The 20,195-nt window shown below is 35.5% G+C and overlaps 1 protein-coding gene across 1 annotated transcript in view; it reads left to right on the top strand.

The window, feature by feature from the left end:
* Positions 1-655: 655 nt before the first annotated feature.
* Positions 656-20,195, top strand: part of LOC116165722 (plexin-A1-like) — a 114,782-nt gene continuing 95,242 nt past the window's right edge. The window contains exon 1 of the mRNA XM_031480385.1: positions 656-1,072. The gene's annotated coding sequence lies outside the window, so the exon portion shown is untranslated. The remainder of the gene's footprint in view (positions 1,073-20,195) is intronic.

The raw sequence follows: 20,195 nt of genomic DNA, 5'->3' as shown, positions 1-20,195 counted from the left end.
AAGTATGGTTCATAATACTACCGCATTAATAAAGCCTTCGCAATAGGAACTCGTTTTGCTGATTTTTCTATTTTTAATAAAACTTTTGCTCTTGAAGTGGCAGATATTTTTTTAAATAATTATTGTATTGAAACCGCAAAAAATTGAAAATTTGTTTTAATCCGAGTCAAGATCGGGTGGTTATGAAGTTTGTTTTTATTTATTATAACAATCAATTTTAATGTATCAATTACAATAGTAAAAAATGATAATCGCCAACTCTTTGTAGTATAACAATAAAACGACTTCTCGATTTTTGAAAATTTTATCGAACTAAATCGTATTTAAATACATAGATATAAAGTATGACAAATTAAGATTGTTTATTGTTTATCATATCACACACCTAGGCGTGCAATTTTTGAAATACTACCCATACCGATTGCGAATTGTTACGACGCGCGCCGGCGGAAGCGCAAATTTCTAACAATTTCCACCTCGTGGGAAATAAAAAATCTTAGAGGGTTAGATTGTTAAAAGTAAGGAGATAGAGTAAATAAGGGTTTTCCAATGATTTTGTATCGCGCCGGGTGCGCCTATGCATTCAGGTAGACTCATGCGCTAACGTCTGTAGATTTCAGGGTGGGGTAAAGAAAGGTTCAGTGTTTGAGCAGCCATCAGTTTAGTCGGTACTTTCTGCATGTTTGTCGCATTCGCCTTATGAATTGTTTTAGTTGTACATACCGGCATCGTGTTCATTTAATATTAGGGTTAGATTAAATTGCGTTTCCGCTTCATTTCCAAATACGTGTTTATACATCGAACTGAAAGCAATATTGACTCATCGTCATTTCTAACCTCTAACTGCAAGTACACAGCCGACTAAATTTGATAATATTGTGATATTACTTTAAGTGTATTTCTGAAGTATGATCGGGATGTAATGGTTTCAGAGACGAGACGATTTAAGGGTTGTAAAATGTGGTAAATGTGTTGTTGAACTCCGCTCCTCCGATATGTGTTAATTGTTTCAATATTCTAATGGTATACACCAGTTCCAGTAATCTTCAGTGTGTGAAAGTTAGCGTTATTGGTGAGTAAATATATTAGGATTCCGTTTTCGTTTTGTGTACCTGCCCATGGCGTTCTTATGACAGTTGCCGGTTCTCTTACATTCCATAAAAGTTAATTGTGGCTGGTTTTCTTGCACGAGAAGAGCTGCCGCGACAGCATCCTGATCGTGCGAGAATCGTGGTAGCGCTTAATGGTGTAGGCTGTTGTTTTCAAGTTTCCTATCGATTTTCCGGGCACAGGCGGACTGTTTGATTAAAGTCCTGCAATGAAAACCGAGGATTGCCTTGCTCCTCTTCCCTATCGATTCCGTATTTATTTACCACCTTTTTTCACATTACTTCGATCGATTCTTTATTACCGAATTTTAATTAGTGTGCGTAGAAAACATGTGATTGCATGGAAGAAGGGGTGCCAACTTACCTTGCCTCTCCCATTCATATTGTAATGCAGTTGTAGGCACATTCAGTACAGCTTACCAACCCCTGTTACGCATCCCCTGCATGTGATTAACGTTTTGACAAACCAACCTGAAAATAGACACGCAGAGAAAAAGAAGAGCGCGCCTCGTACCCGCGTAATTAACGAATTATCGCAAATCGCCGTCGTTAATTCGTCTTTATTATACCAAATAATAAAAGTTTCTGTACTTAAGTAACGTATTATATCGACAATAGGAACAAATTCTTCTTTAACGACCTCCTATTAAGTGAATAGTTCACCATATGTACTGCATTTTTACCATCAACCCACTCCTGGCAGTGGCGTTCTTAAGATAAACAAACGTCTGCTTTACAAGAGCACTCAGTGGCGGTTCGACTTCCAAAAGGAACGTTTAAAAGCAAGAAATATTTAAAAATGCACACCTGTTTACTCTTCCGAAGATCGCCAAATATAAGGGATGTCGATCGATCTTTTGAGGCGATCGATGTCGGGTTCGATTTTCTAATGCCATTTCACGGTACGAAAGACGTGAGCTATCCACTTTTAAGGAGGGTGCAAGTAGTCTCTAATCTAAATCTAATTTAAAACTGCCATCATAAAACCTCTGCATAAGGGAGGTGATCCTCGTTCTCCCTCTTAACTATCGACCAATAAGTTTCTATCAACCTTCTCAAAAATCTTCGAGCGCGTAATGTACAATCGAATGGTTTCCTTTTTTGAAGCACATTGTCTTTTCTCTCCATGGCAACGTAAAACAGTTCAAACAATTGGTGCACCACCTAGTCTTACATATTGAACCTTATAGTGTAGAAGTATTTCCTCATCGTTGAGTCTTCGTCTTCCAGCTTCTTGTATTTACTGTATATGACGTTATGTTGCTTCCTGTGCTTATTTTATTATGTACATTTTGCAAATAAATAAATATTATTATTATTAGATATTATTATTATTAAATTAAACCAAACGTATTATTAAAGTGTCTAAAAAGTGTTGGAATAGCAGACAGAGCATTATTATGGTTTGAAAACTACTTAAAACAACGATATTTCATTGTAAAGATTGGTAATGAATTTAGCACAAAGAGGGCTTCCAATTGTGGAGTTCCCCAAGGCAGTAACTTGGGCCCTATACTGTTTTTGTTATATATAAATGAATACAAAAAGCACAGTTATATATGTACGCCGGCGACGCGGTATTAATGTACTCACACCGTGAAATATCAACGTGTAAAAAAATTGTGCAAGAAGAAATAAACAACCTAGTAAAATGGACACATGGCAGAAACATATTCATAAACGAAGAAAAAACTGTCACAATGGTATTTCATACAGCGCACATGCAGAGAGTAACCGATGTAGAAATTAAAATACACAAATGTACATGTTATACACAATCCACTTAGTGCAATTGTAAAATAATACAAACTGTTAATGAAACAAAGTACTTAGGAATAAGTATACATTGATAAACTATTAAAATACGACACACACATAAGTAATATAATGTAATAAATTAAATAGAACGGTAGGATGTTTATACGTGCTAAGTAAAATAATTGATACTAAAACGTTAATAGTAGTTTATAAATCACTAGTTGAGTCGCATATACGGTAGGGAATTCAAGTTTGGGGATCAGCAGAAGCAGTACACATAAAGAAATTGGAGAACCTGCAACATAAAATGCAAAAATTAATACACAAACAAGGCAATAAAAATAAACACGAACTAATAATAAATTGTGACACATTAACACCAACAAATTACTATAAATATTGGGATCTGGTACAATACTTCGGCGAAAATGAACACAAAAGAAGAACTGAGCACAGGCATGCAACAAGAAGACCAACTTACAATGTTCCACGCTACTTCAACAAGTATGGACAAAAAACAATCAAGTGTGTAATTCCATCGCTCTTTAATTCGTTACCGGACTACATAGAACAAATTACATTATTAAGTGAATTCAAGAAAGCATCACACATATTAGCAATTTTGTTAAAGTTACTTACCATAACAAATATTGGTGATTTACAAAGTAAGTTTGTATTGGCCTTAGCACAATTGAAAGTATATACATTACGAGCCGAAGAACGTGGCACATGGAACCGAATGAGGGAAAGAAGAGATGGACAATCTAGGTTATTGTGTAACAAATTGAAGAGAAAGTTAAGGCTTGACAGAGTTCTGCGAACTTCTAAGGAATGTACCTGAAATCGGGATAACAGTAGTTGATGATCAGTACCAATTGCGGGATAAACTCTGCGAGAAACTCTGTCCAATTTAAACGATAAAAACTTCAGAAACTTACGCTGCACTGCTTCCAGGGTTGTTTTATGGCAGTCATAGTAAGGATACCAAATAAGAGAACCATACGCAAGTTTGGATCGCACATAAGCGTCATATAGAGATTTGATAGCAAAAATATTGAAAAAATCACGACAATTTCTGATAATAAAGCCAAGCATTTTTAAAGCAGAAGCAATAGTCACCGATATGTTCCGAAAAAGAAAGTTAAGATCAAATATAATACCCAAATCCGTGACCGATGTACACCGTTTAAACTGAATATCATTAAATTGATAAGGATGTAAAAGAGGTTGAGATTTTCTTGAAAACGAAACTACTTTGCATTTAGACATGTTTAAGTGAAGATTGTTTTTTGAACACCATTCACATCTTACTACCCCTGGCAAAAACTTACTGTTTAAATCTTTTACGTAGAATCCTGTGGCGTAGTAAAAAAATCTTTGGATAACCGTTTCTGAGATATGACCCAACGTCAGCGATTTTTACCATGGATATGGAAATATCTAAAATAGTCAGTTTTTTCCTTTTTTCTTTCTTACACTAAGATGTGATAAGTCAAACTTTTCATTTACACCCTGTATCTCATACACTCGCTCATACACATACGTAGTTAGATTGATTCTGTTTGTGGCATTAAAAGTTTCCCAAAAAAGTGGCACAAGGTCACCAAAACCGCAAGTCTCTACCTTTAAAAACAGCTGAGATCCACTGCAGTCTCAACCGCAAATAGGACACACGATCGGGAGCGAGATCGGGAGTAACCAGGCATTACATTACAGTCCCGGTATTAGGTGTAGGAACTAATGTGGTTACAGTTATTTGCCACCCCCGTCACTGTCTCTGCACGGACAACGGTGTTGGTTTACAAACAACAAGTCCCGTACATATACACACAGGAAATAATTCAATAACCTCCATAAATTAAATGAATCATCAAACATAAAAATTTGAGTTGGGGCCAAAACCATCCAACCAAAACATAAATATAAAATGAGCAAACATTTACATCAAAAATGAAAGCGATTTTAAAACAATAAAAGTTAAAGGTATGAAATACGTTATTCTGCATTGAGGTTAAATAATATGTACTCGAAGTTAGCGTTCAACGTACGTTATTGCCTGATGCCAGAAAGATATTGACGTTGAACGCAAAAAAATACACGTTTCCTCGCACGTTTCCCTATGGTGTGTTCTACCTGGGACACACTGTATGTACATTGTTTTTGTTATTTTTAGGAATTAATTACGCAACGCAGCAAGCGTTGGTGCTCTAGACCGCGCAGACCGCTCCTTCTTGTAAAAAAAGTCAACAGAACACAGAATCACACTAAAAAGCCAAGAATGAAAAAGTGCCCTAAGAATAAGATGAAGAAAGATGAATATTGAAAACACTTTTCCAATAAAAATTTATTTTCAGATTTTTCATTTGTAGAAATAACCCCTTTTCCCCACATTCTGAACGCTTTCGTACCCTCGTTCGTACCTAACTTAATACACAGTATCATCTAATAATCAGTGCCAAAAATAATAATAATAATAATAATAATAACTTCACCAGACACAGGCACAGACACTAATCGTTACTTGATTTTAATCCGTGCGATTAGTTAACCAGGCTAGACCTGAGTTCTCACAAGAAACACCGACCATAATAATAATATCATTATCAACACATGCCATATTGTTCGTAAATTTCTAAACATAACACAAGATACTACATACAGAAATGATCCACAACGTATACATGTAAACAACAGCACTCCCTCACAACATACTGTAATATCTCCACCTCTAACCCAAACAAACACACAAATACAACTTACCGAACAAACAAGTACAACAAATGATACAACATATACAATCAGAGATTCACCTCTGAAGCAAACCACATTATCACCACCCATTAGTATTCAACCCAAACGTAAAAGCCTAAACAGCACTTTAGACTCACAACATGACACACAACATACTGTAATATTTCCAAACTTAACTCAACCAATCACACAAACACAACTTCCTGAACAAACAAACGCAATAAATACAAGTAACGCAACACGCACTACAAAGACGCCCTCACCCACACGGCCTAGCACAGCTAAAAAACACAATACTCTTTCTTCTCAGAAACACACCACGTTATCACAAACACAACCCACTCGTACTCAACCCAAACGCAACAACCTTAACAGCACTACAGGCTCACAAAATACTGTAATATCTCCACCAATAACCCATGCAACAACAGAAATACAACTTCAAGAACAAAGAAACACCATAAATACAAGTAACGCAACATGCACTACAAAGACAGGGCCATCCAATAAAGTTACACGCCCTAGCACATTTAAAAAACACAAAACTCCTTCTTCACAGAAACGCACCACATTTTCACAACCCACTCGTATTCAACCGAAACGCAAAAACCTTAACAGAACTACAGGCTCACAACATACTAAAATATCTCCAGCAAAAACCCATGCAACCTCTCAAATACAACCTCAAGAACAAAGAAACACCATAAATACAACTAACGCAACATGCACTACAAAGACAGGTCCACCCAATAAAATTACACGCCCTAGCACATTTAAAAAACACAAAACTCCTTCTTCACAGAAACACACCACATTTTCACAACCCACTCGTATTCAACCGAAACGCAAAAACCTTAACACAACTACAGGCTCACAACATACTAAAATATCTCCACCAAAAACCCAAGCAACTTCACAAATACAACCTCAAGAACAAAGAAACATCATAAATACAAGTAACGCAACATGCACTACAAAGACAGTTCCACCCAATAAAGTTACACGCCCTAGCACAATTAAAAAACACATAACTCCTTCTTCACCGAAGCACACCACGTTATCACAACCCACTCGTATTCAACCCAAACGCAGAAACCTATACAGCACTACTAGCTCACAAAATACTGTAATATCTCCATCAATAACCCAAGCAACCTCACAAATACAACCTCAAGAACAAAGAAACACCATAAACACAAGTAACGCAACATGTACTACAAAGACAGGTCCATCCAATAAAGTTACACGCCCTAGCACAGTTAAAAAACACAATACTCCTTCTTCTCAGAAACAACCCACTCGTATACAACCGAAACGCAAAAACCTTAACAGCACCACAGGCTCGCAAAATACTGCAATATCTCCACCAAAAACCCAAGCAACCTCACAAATACGACCTCAGGAACAAAGAAACACCATAAATACAATTAAAAAACACAAAACTCCTTCTTCACAGAAGCACACCACGTTATCACAACCCACTCGAATTCAACCCAAACGCAAAGCCAAAGAAACACTTACACAATAAACTCCATTTAATAAAATTACAGGAATTATTATAATGATTTTTTGTTTTGTTTTGTTTTCCTCTTTCCTGATAGCGTTGGCTATTGTGCCCATCAATAGGTATGTTGGTAAGTACGAATTACATTATCCCTAGATGTCCAATGTACGTGTGTGATTTTTTTTTTTTTTTTTAATGACCCTACATAACTTCACCAGACACAGACACTAATCGTTACTTGATTTTAATCCGTGCGATTAGTTAACCAGGCTAGACCTGAGTTCTCACAAGAAACACCGACCATAATAATAATAATAATAATGCCATTTATTAATCACGTACAGTTATGTTTACAATAAAACATTGTTTACTATACATATACTATGTACGCAACTAAAAGGGCGAAGTTCAGATGCTAGTGACGAAATTCGCCCACAAGCCCTGCTCTACCACTTAACCCTTACTATAATTTTACATCTTATAACTATAAATGAACGTGAAATGATTGAAAAAATTATAATTAAAACCATTTATCTTGTACGAGTGCAAAAAAAAAACAAAAAATAAACGTAATATCGTATTTGGATCGAATACATACATTAATCATTGTTGAAAGAGAAAATCATAAAATGACAAAGAAAATTTCTATTGAAAGAACTGATAAATGTGGTTGTTGTAAAGGCTACGGAGAATCCTAATAACGTTTTTTTTTATAATTTTAATTGTTGTGGAACGTCTCTAAGCTATTTTGAAAAATAAAGAAACGTGTAAACAAATATAGAAAACGAGCTCCTGGGTATGACCAAATTTGGAAACTGGCGCTACATTTGCTTTTATTCCAAGTGGCTATGTATCAAATTTCATTTAAATACCTCCATAAATAAGAAAGTTTGCAATTCGGTTTGTAAATGGTCGAGATGCGCAAAGGGCACTGTGAATGCTGATCGATTAGGCTCAACTTTTGGAAATGCGTTTTATATTGCTAAATCCATGCGCATAATTACTGAATTTCATGCAATTCGGTTCGTAAAACTTAAGACCTTCTGCAGGGGCACCTCTAAAAAGCATTATGCGGGTCACTCTGTAATTGGGCGTAAGTCTGTTGAGGGCCTAGAACAAGAGGGATAATAAATAAAATAAATAAATAAATAAAATTACTAACGGAGATGTCAAAAAGGTCTTCTTTATTTTTTTTGACCTACATTGACAATTCACGAACTCCGATTCTACAAATTTGTTATTGAGGAAATCGAAAGTGTACTTTTGTACTTTTTGTAAGCGCCACCTTAAGTCGGAAATCGTTAACATCTTTTCTTTATAAAGTTTTCCATATTTTTTTGAATTTATTTCTTTATTATAGGAGTGTAGTGTAGATAATAAGAAATCAAACTTGGCGTTATGCTTATATTTTCTAAAGCTACCGATTTCGGCCTATGGCCATCATCAGGGTGTAGTAAAATGTTTTATAGGTTTATAATATAAGTACCGTCAAATAGTTAAAGATAATAAGTTGAAACAATAGTGGTAAAATGTTGGCATATCTAATGTAGTAAAAGTCTGAAATGAAAAGATTAAGATATATGACTAGCAGTAAATTGTGACTATATATTAAATAAGTTTAAAAATTTAAACAATTTTAGCAGTATTGTTTCAACTTATTAACTTTAACTATTTGACGGTACGTATATTATAAATCTCTATCAGAATCGTAATAATTAGAACATTTTAGCACAGCCTTTGGAAAATATAAGCATAACCCCAAATAGGACTTCTTATTAACTACACTCCTATAAATCGTTAACACTATTTAATGGAAAAGCAAAATATTGTTTTGTTTTGTAAAATATTAGCATTACATGATATGTGTAAATATGAATGTATTTCTTCATAAAACTTTACATACAGTTACATATTATGTACAATTACTTAGATACGTTAAATAAGTAAGTCTTTACACTATGGTTAAATCTACAGCTGTTTGAATTCGTGCATCTTATGTTATAGGTGTTCTGCAATTTTGTGCATGCATTATATTATATCTATAATTGTGTAGGTATTACTGGTTCTCTTAAAGACTTATTATATCGGACATACCGGCAAAAACTAAACTCAAACAATTGAACCTGAAGCCCCCGTTTGCGCTTTAATTTTCGTGCGTGAAGTCAGCTGACCATTTTGAATTGCCCATAATGTATGGTTGGTTTTGCTGACATTTGTTATACGGCACAAACGAGCACAAACGAAGCACAAACGATTGCAATTAAACCCGTCGTTTGTGCTTTAATTTAGTGCGTGAAGTCAGCTGACTATTTTGAATTGCCCATAATTTTTGTATGGGTGGTTTTGCTGACATTTGTTATACGGCACAAACGAGCACAAACGAAGCACAAACGATTGCAATTAAACCCGTCGTTTGTGCTTTAATTTAGTGCGTGAAGTCAGCTGACCATTTTGAATTGCCCATAATTTTTGTATGGGTGGTTTTGCTGACTTTTGTTATACGGCACAAACGAGCACAAACGAAGCACAAACGATTAAACCTAAATCCGTTGTTTGTGCTTTTCATGGCCAGCTCACTTCACGGACCCAGTGTCCACTCTTGCTAAACCAAAGTTACTACTTCTAAATTTTAAACCTTAAACTTCATGCACTTAAATGATTTTATTTACAATTCGCCTGATAAATACCTACACATTACAAAAGAACCCATGAATCTTTTGGAATCAAATATAAAATTTGTTACATCCTTTAAGAAATTTATCTATATGAATAAAATTTTAAAATAATTTTCTTTAATAAACAATCATAACTCTCTTGGCTATTAGTATTCTTGAAAAATCTACAGGGGCGGCTTTGCTAACAATGTAACTATTTGGTGACTAATGCTAAATCTTAAAACTACGTTAGTCATATTCTTAGAAATTCAGAAGTATGAATTTTACAATGGTTACAAATACCTAATACCAAACTACTAAGCTATAAATGTAATCGTATGAAGTCAAACATGCCGCCACTCATTACATTACCGATTAATTGTGTGCATTAGATCCGGCTCGAAGGACCACCTGTTGATACTTTCAAGCATAGGAATAGGCGAGAGAAGTCTGATTGTTTATTTTCATACATAAAACATATCCGATACAAGAACTTGACTTAACTCGAATACTTAACGTAACTTGTCGTGACTAATCAACGTGACTGTTAACTGCAACTCGTTCACCCTTTCAATCTCTATCACTTCGAAAGGGGGTGGGAGCCAAACTGGTTATAAGGGTTGGTGCGGCTTTGCTAACAATGTGAAGATTTAGTGACACGCTGAATTACGAAGGCGTAGGGCCACGATTGTTTCATAACTTTTTTTAATCGACAATTGTCGGCCCGATCGACAATTTCATTACCATGAAGGGTAGAATGTATTGCAAACACTGCAGGCCTAACAATTCCCTTAAAGTTGCTCAAAACCGCCGAAGTGGGTCCGGACGGACGAACCGCAAACAATATTACATTATTTTTAGTTCTTAAAAAATGCGCTAAAAATGAATGTGAGGGAAATATGAAAAAACAGAAAATAGGAGAAGGTAAAGGGTATAAGGAAGGTGTAAAAGAGGTACCAGAGAGGTGGCGACTACGCGATGTTAAAGAGGCGTGAACTGGACATGCAAAGAAATCTACTAGCAGTACGAAGAATAGGAAACGTCAAAGGAAACGCGAAGAAAGGTGAGGGAGCGAGGATGGTTTAAAGTAGGAATGGCGGAAGAGAATCGTGGAGAATACAAATAAAGGGGAAGGCAGGCACTGCATGGGGTGGCTTAAAGAGGTTCAGCGTGAAGGTGATAGAAGGTAGGTGTAAAAGAATCCCGAAGGGAGTTGAAAGACTTACAAACAGCTTGCAATAAAGGCTCCTTTCCCTTTAAATGTTGAGCCCTTAAGATCTCCCATGAGATTTTCTATTATGTAGGTGCCAAAAAATGTTTAAGATCGTATGAGAGCAAGTGTTTAAGGGTATTTAAGAGCTTTGAAAGCCGCTTTGAGCAATTGAATTTCTACTTATAATATCCTATTTTTTTAAAGATAATCTTTAATGGCCTTCAAGCGTTTTCCATGTATACTTTCAAGAGACCTCTGAAGAAAATTGGGCTTCAGAAATCTACAACAAACCTGAATGAGTTTTTTAATCTTCTTAAGACCTACACAGTGCAAAGTATTTGTCTATAAGAGCCTTTAGAACTATTCCAACCTTTCAGATGTTTTATTTTTCTTTATGCTCTAACAGGTGGTCGCTTAGCCTATTACAAAAATTTGGTTTTGAATTTGTATTTTGATAAACATAGAAATATTTACGCTTATACCGCTTAATAGCGAACATAAATTATATCTGCGTTCAGAAAATGGTTCCCGTTTCAGAACTTCTAACGGGCGAGATTCGAATAGTGAGAGAAGTGTTCTAAGCTGATTTTCCCGAGCGAGCACGTACTAATCTGGGCACGCTAATTATTATTATTCTTGGTTAATTTCAAGTAAAAATAAAAGGTTATTGTTTAATTTCAAGAGCGACCACGTACAAATACCGGTTTGTGAAAAAAAATAAATTGATTCGCGTATCGAGAAATATCTTCATGTATGTATGAAAATTTGCGGTCGTAACTCGAGAACCGGAACCTGACTGAAATCAATTTAGATGGTAGTTTAACTTCCGGTAAAGGAGCGGGCACTCCTAAATCTCGCAACGAAGAAACTCTTTCGATTCGAAGGAAAGCCTTTTATTTACGAGTGGTAAAATATAGGCGAAGGAACATTTTCGAGTCGAAGGCCCGCTTTTCAAATGAAAAATGGAACGAGAAGTATTTTTCGGATTGCGAACAGTAACGGCTGGTTAAAATCAGGTTTCTTAATCGATGCATTTTGCATTTTGATAGGTGCAGGAAAAATGACATTGAGCGATTTTTTTTCTGTGGGGGCATTTCATACGCCCCGGTGTTACGTTATCATTGAAAACGTTCAGCCCTAAGGACTCTCTCTTGCTTTCCTGACGAAGATTCCATATCCCACAGGCTCACAGCTTTTGGTACGTTCGTTTTTTCTTGGAGGGTGTCCCATATCCTCCAAACCCCCCGGTAATAGTTCTATACAAAGGACATCGAATCTTGCTTTCCTGACGAAGATTATACACATACTCCTGTATAATGTAAATGCTAAGAGAATGTAAAACCGGGGGATTTGGGGGAATGAAATACCCCCCAGCGAAGCGTCCGAAGATTTTGAAAGGTGTAGGGAAAAGAACATGGAATCACCCCGCCGGTGATAGGGTTATCATTGAAAACGTTCAGCCCTCAGCAGCATTAGGTGAAAGAGAAATTGTGGATCGGGCCGACAATTGTCGATTAAAAAATGTGCCCTTACCATAAGAGTCAAAATGCACATTTAAAGGTACCGTATCATTAAATTACGTTTGACGCTTCAATATCTATAGGTACTATCAGTTTTCGTTCCTTGTCTCATTATTTATACCACTTAGGACTTTGGTTTAACCCAATTATTGTAATCTGTTATCTGGAGCTAGTTTTATGTCCAATATGACTATCCTATGATGTAGTTATTTGTTTTAAAAATCGTTTACATTTTACTAGATCTGATGACCCCAAAACTGTACAATAAAGTTGAATTTGTCACCTCGGTTTTCTGCATACTTATTCATACCCGTAGTTTTTCAAAACCTTCGTTAAAATTTGCACAAAAGAGAAAAATAAAACGAAATGTAAAGAGCTTGTGTTTAGGAAACAGATACTTGCACGAAATGCGCAAGAGATGGCCTCACTTTCTACCCGACCTACGTACTTCATTAAATCATTAATTATAGCTACTACGGTAAACCTTGAGGTTGGCGTTAACATTAAACGTAATGAATTATGGATGAAATTTCGCGAAAGCCCAAGTTTCCTTTTGATTTGATTTCAAAAACGCGACATCCTTTCTGGCGGCATTTCTGTAAGCAACTACAAATTGAAAATGTAAGGGAAACATTTTCTAATCAATCCGTAAGACGATTGGAAATTAATTTCATATTGGAATAGAATGGCTTTTCTGACAAATTCAGAGGTTGTACTTTGTCTCGCGTTACTCGACTTTTGTTTTTCATTTTGGAATTCGCGCATGAAGTTTTCACGTATTTGAATGCAAAGCAGCAACAGCTTCGCAACTGGTGGTTTTAGTCGATAAAAGCGCATGTTAGGAAGTGAAAAGTATTGACGTCATTCGGAGGATGCGTTTTCAAGTTGCGCGCGTATATTTCGGATTCGAATAGTTTATTTTCGCCCGAAATTTTGATTGTAATAATAATTTGACCCGGCATTTCTCCGCAGTATGAAAATGTGTAGATCCGCCAACGCGCGCTAAACGGACAGGCGCTAAAGAAATTATTGAGTTTAGATCAGCGCTATTTGCACATGCGTCGTCTGTATATGAATGCGATATATTTCGGTAGCTATTCGCTATCGCGGTTCGTACAACGCACGGTAAAAGATCAAATAAAGAAGGAGGGTAATGCGGAATATAACAAACATTCATACCGGTTATACCTAGTGTTTCACCTAAAATGTATTTCAATCAAGGCACCTGAGTAGTGAATATTTACGTTTGATGAGTGTACGGCATTAGCGGTATTAAACTGTTGATATTTAATTTAGTGATTATATGAGCATGTCCTCAATTTTTGTGAATGAAACATTCTCCAATTTTTATTATTAAATAATTTTCTTCCGTACGTAATTATGGCTGACGAAGATCTCATTGAAGATTGGAGCGATTTAAGTAAAAAATTGGGTTTGCGTGTACGCAAAGGAGCGCTAAAAAAGAAAAATGTTTACAATATAAAAAATCACAAATTTATTCCACGATTTTTTAAGCAGCCGACGTTCTGTTCCCACTGCAAAGATTTTATTTGGTAAGTCCCTTTCATTTTCAATTTCAAATGTTGCTTTCCCGCCGATTCGCGTGTGTGCGCAACAATTTTGCATGTGGATGTCCCGAAAATTAAATTTGTATGCTAATCGATAAAAAGGCTTTATCAAGAGCGGGATGAGAATCACAAAACGGAAAGCCAATACTGTACGTTTGCCGCATAATAATATTTTAGAACAAAAATTCTAATAAGGAAGCGCGCCAAAAAGAAAGACGTCGAGACGGCAATCCGATGCATTTTATTCTTTACTTTAGATTTTTCATGGCTCACTCAAGTGGATAAATCCGTTTCATTATCTCAAATATTGTTCTTCTCCGCAGACAAGTCTATTCTGTAAATATTAAATTTCGTTTTCCCCCCGCTAAAAGTTTTCGCATTGACGGCAAAAGAAAAATGCCACTTATTAATCGGGCAAATATTTCAATTAATTATGCCTGTCATTAAGTAGTTGTTGACCTTACAGCATTGTCGCAAATGAAAACTTAATGGTTGCTGATTTCATTGATTTATACACTGGGTGGATATTTCAAGTTTCTAATTGCATCCGCAATTAGTTGGCTTTTGGTGTAGTCATGCGTTTTTGTATAATTTGACGTATGAATGAACAAAAGTGATCCCGGGGTTGAGACCCTGAGGCACACCACGCGTAATTGAACCTAAAATAGTTGATTCATTGATCCTTTACTCACCTTTTAGATGAGTAAATCGATTTTTCTAATCTACAGATCAATATAATCCGAAAAGAGTTCTTTGTGTTGTATCTATATTTTGAAAGAACCAGCATGAGGCTAATTAGTCCCATTGAAACTTACTATTTTACCTACCAATTAGTTAAACGTTTTCTATCGATGGATGCTATAATTTCTTTAATACCTGCCACTAGACCTGCCATGTCAAATTTTGTAACCAGAGCTTTAGTTTTTAATCAAATTCGAATCCGCCGTTAAAGATTCAGTATGTGTAAAGATGATAAGTGAAACAACAATGTAGAATAGCAATTAAAAGTAATATAAAGTTAAATTGGTAAATGATATCACGTTGCCAAACCTTTGGGCAATGTATAATTGCAGGAGAGGTAATTGTAGTTCTCCATTACAAAATTTGTGTCATTGATAAATCATTTTTAAAGCGTCTACAAGCAACCTTCTAATTGCCACCGAAAAATAAAATTCCTTCCCGTTGTGAAATATCGTAAATTTTCATAAAGAAAATCCGCTTTTACTTATACAGCAATATATAATCGCGGGGGACGTCATTTTTGTTGTACCCCTCTCTTTCATTTAAAGCGAGGTTTAAACAATCAACCTTCTAACTGCCACCGAAAGATAAAATCTCCCGTTTTGAAATACGGGTATACCTGTAGTAATTTTTAAGTAAATTGCATCTTCCCTACGTAGCGGAATGTAATTTTTGTCACTTTGATAAGTTATGTTCCACCATCTACAGGCAACCTTAAAATTACCACCTATAATAGTCCAGGCTAAATAGCTCTAAAATAATTTATTTTGAAAAAAAATTAGTTACTGAGAGAAACCGGGTTGTTCAGGCAGGTGAAATGAATAGAAATTGGGAAAAAATAATTAAAACAGCTGAATTTTTCCGCGGATGAAATCCCTGGGGTTGAAAGGAGTGGAAAATGGTGTTTTGCAAATTGTGGCAAAACTATTAATTTTAGACGAAAATGTTCAATGTAAAAGTTATAGAGATTAAAAAAATGAACAACTTTTGTACCTCCACTTTTTTCACATAACCTCCAATTTTTCTAGAAACTGTTTTTTTTTTCGTTTTTTTTGTTATTTTTGCGAAAAAAAGTTGGAGGAAACATAGCTTGTTTTATGATAAAAAAGGAGATAATTTTTTGGGCCCGTAAAGTTGAACCGTTTCCAAGATCTCACGATTTCTGAAAAAAAGCACCTCTATTTCAAGGGGATGAAAAATCTATTTTTTTCCTCGTACAGAGGTACGCGAGCAGGTGAGCAAAATTTTCGTAAGGATTTGCATTTTAATAATCAAAAATAAACAATATTATTCCAATAGAAAAAGAAAAGCGGCAAAAACTGGGGGAACAGTTTTAAGATATACCGTTTTTGACAGTACGTAAATAACTTTTTTTGCAACTAAATTAACGTATTGGATGCGCGCTAATAAAAAGTTTTTGAAATCTGTCTTCTCTCTCCTCTTTAATGTTGCTAAAATATTTTCTTTTGTGTGCCTAACTGCCTCAATTAAAACATCTTTATTATTTCTTTTTCTGCATTTTTACCGCAATAAAAGCAATTCGAAGTAAAATCGAATTCTTTTGCTTCCTGAACAATTTGTTTTTGTTCACTAACTCTTCCTCGAACTCTTCTTCCTGTCTGTTTTACAGCTAAATGCGATTACGCTGGGCCTGTTAATCGTTAATTTACAGGAATTATGAATAAGATTCTCACGAAGTTTATTACAGGTTTTACATCTCAAATAATTTGCTTTGGCCGGTAAAACTAACGTTCTTATTGCAGATTTTGCGAGTTTATCAACAGGCCCAACGCAATTGCGTCAGCTATAAAATAGACAGGAAGAAGAGTCAGTGAACAAAAATAAATTGTTCAGGAATCAGGAAGCAAGATAATTCGATTTTATTTCGAATTGCTTTTATTGCGGTAAAAATGCAGAAAAAAGAAATAACAAATCTTTATTATTTCAAGACATCTGTCTTAACTAAAACAGTTCAGCATAAGATAAAAAAAATATTTAAGCAAACATTAAAGAAGCAATAAGACAGATTTCGAAAAAATCTTTATGAACATCCAACATGTTAATTTATCATGTCAAAAACCGTGTATATCTTAAAGCTGTTTTTCCAGAATTTGACGATTTTCTCAAATTTTTGCTATAGGAATAATATTTTTTTATTTTTGTTTATTAAAATATGTCTTCCCGAAAATTTTGCTACCCCGTGCACCTTTGTACGATAAAAAAAATAAATTTTTCATCCCCTTGAAAAAGATGTGGTTTTTTTCAGAAACCGTGAGATCTCGGAAACGGTTCAACTTTACGGGCCCAAAAAAATTATTTTCTTTTTTATCATAAAACAAGCTATCTTTACTCCAAATTTCAAACCCCTACGACTTATTTCGCAAAAATAAGAATAAATATCAAACAGAAAAGGTTTTTCCGGTTTTTCTAGGAAAATTAGAGGTTATGTGTAAATAGTGCAGGTACAAAAGTTGCTCATTTTTTAATCTCTATAACTTTTATATTGAACATTTTCGCCTAAAATAAATAGTTTTGCCACACATTTGCAAAATACCAGTTTCCACCCCTTTCAACCCCCTTGATTTCACCCGCGGAAAAATGAAGCTGTTTTAATTAGTTTTCCCCAATTTCTAATCATTTCAACAGCATGAAAAACCCGGTTTGAACCGGTAGCTAATTTTCTTTGTCAAAAAATATTATATAGCCTGGACTACTAAAAGTAAACTGTGTTCCCGTTTTGAAATATAGTAATGTTTAAGGCAAGTTGTTTGCACTTACTCAGGAATAGGAAAGAGGGTAGGTAACTATGGGCATTATAAAAACGGTACAAATTTGGTTAGACGGGAGAAAAGTATCACAATCAAAGGTCGATGAAGATAGAATTAGAAATCCCAAAAAAAATTTGGTTTTTGAAAAATTTTTAAAAAATCATCTTTTCCGGTTTTACGAACTATTCTTTTTTGGCTTTAATATTTAGCCTAGTGCAAAAAAACCAATGCCACTTCTCCGCAGCAACTGTGAGCTGTCTTTAAGGTGAAATTGTTAATTTTTGAATCGGACGTTTCGTCTTTGCGGAACCATCAAGTTACATTTTTGCCCTTTGTTGAAACTTAGACCACTATGGCTTTCAATACTTGTTAATACATGGTTTAGTATATCACAATATGGATTATTTCCTCTGTAATATTACCCAAAATGAAATAAAAAAACATTATAATTTATGTATACAGGGTGTAGAAACGTATTTTTTTCTAAATGGTAATTTCTTTATATCGAAATATTTTCTCCCCTAATCAATTTAGAGTAAAGTTGTAAATAGGTTTCTTGTAGCTGTAAAAATTCTGCGTCTGCTCATGTACTCATTTATTATTCTTGAAGAAATTTTGATCCACCCCTCCTCAAGTTCATCCTCAAGCAATGCTTCTTGAACGCGAGGCATTGCTTTTGTCATCAAATCCGTTGGTTGGTCACCGCTAGGATCATAGAGCTTTAGACGAGTTCTGTTCCTCGTAGGGAAGAAGACTCTTCACCCATAGCGTTGCACTCCAACACCTACTGTTTTCCATAGCGCAGATTCCCCAGGCCCTATTGCTCATCCATAGCGTAGGATTACTCTCATCCGTGTTACAACTGCATTTGACATCTTCAAAGTCATTTAGTACAGAAAATGAATATGGCCCTTTTGTGTGACCGTCAATTTCTTACAGCAAATGACGTAGAGGTAACTCATTGGCGTGCAATAAGCAAATACACCACTGAAGGGGTTTGCCAATTTTTTATTCAATGGTGCGTATTGCTCCTCCCTTCCAAACGGTGTTGACATTAGTTCCATTGCATCCAGGAGCTTATTTGCACATCGCGTTCTTTCACATCTACTACAATTACTGCCTTGGCAGATTGGGCGAAAGACCAAAGTCTAAAATACTTGCCACCAAGTTCCAAAATTAGGTATCGAAATTTTGTGCTACAAGTCAGCTGGTACCTATCATTTTTTTACTATGTCAGATCCACGAGTTTTGTCTGAATAATGAGGTGCAAGTTAAGCACATCTAAATGTCACTTGTCAACATCTGGGTTGTGGAAAAAACATTAAAAATAAGTGCAATTTGTTTTCACTTAACTTGGGAGTTTTACAAAAATGTTTATATTTCCGCCGCTGTAACTCAAAACATATTAGAAGTACCTAGGTACAGTAAAAGTGTATTACCAAAACCTAGAACCAAGGACAAAGAACCTTTTTTTCATAATATCAACCGAAAATCGATTTTTTGCATGTTTCATCCAAGATGGCGGAATTATTAGATATTATATTACTGCAATAAATGCGTTATTCTTGATTTAAGGAGAATGCTTTTCTTAGTAAGTACATATTTGTGGATAGAATGTTTCGGTTGCAGAGGACCGTCAGCATGTCATTTCAGTAGTTTCTTGATGCGATTTCCCAGTTTTGATTTGGAAGAAAGACTTCGCCCACGGCTAATTGGAAAAGTTGGAAAATCTCCCACAACGGAAACAACTTAAAAATAAATTACAAATATCTGCAAAAGGTTAATAAAGTTGCTTTGCCCCAGAGAATAATAGAATGTTCTTTTTCCGCGGTACTGTTATTATAAGGGAATGTCAATGAAACTCATACTACGATACACCTGACCTTGACGTAGTGCTATATTTAGCAAGTGTCCTACATTTAATCTTATCGCAACTATTACTATTATTTTGAGCAATTTACCATTTTCACGACCAAAAGATCGAGCCGGGAAAATGTCGATAGCGCGCACGAATAAACTTATAAATAATATACGCATCAATAATTTAATATATGTATTCTGGAATCTGAACAGAAATTCTGATAAAAGAAGGGAAGACGCAGAGAACGGAAATATAATAGTGAAGCCGTTTATCTACGGTATTTCAATTAAGTTAAAGAAAACCCCATTAAAAGTTTGTTGTCGCTTTTGATTATGAAACTTTCCCGAGTTTCCATTTTAAAGGCGCAATTTTCGATGTAGCGCGTGGTTCTTTTTTAACTCTACATAGTGGATCTATATGTAACACTTTCAAACAATGGCCCGATCTACGATCTGTTCTCAAAGTTTTCAAGGGGACCTCTGGCAAACTAAAAAATGGAAAATGTTTCCATCAAGGAAACCTGGTACCTATGGTGGAGCAGGAAATGCCATTCTCTCTAGTAATGGCTTTACATAGACATGCTTTGGACAGAGAGAATCCGAAAAGTGTCTTTTGTACACGAATTGTTTGAGAAACTTTGAGTGCGAAAGTGTCCGAAAATACGACCCACCTGCGAATACCTACTAATCGATTCACGTGGAACAGTAACTCAATTCGCGGAAATTGTTTCCATCGATCCAGGGAGACG

The sequence above is a fragment of the Photinus pyralis genome, unplaced genomic scaffold (genome assembly GCF_008802855.1).
Source record: "Photinus pyralis isolate 1611_PpyrPB1 unplaced genomic scaffold, Ppyr1.3 Ppyr1.4_LG3a, whole genome shotgun sequence".
Lineage (NCBI taxonomy): Eukaryota > Metazoa > Arthropoda > Insecta > Coleoptera > Lampyridae > Photinus > Photinus pyralis.
The sequence above is the reverse complement of the archived record's forward strand: the minus strand, read 5'-3'. Positions and strand labels throughout refer to the sequence as shown.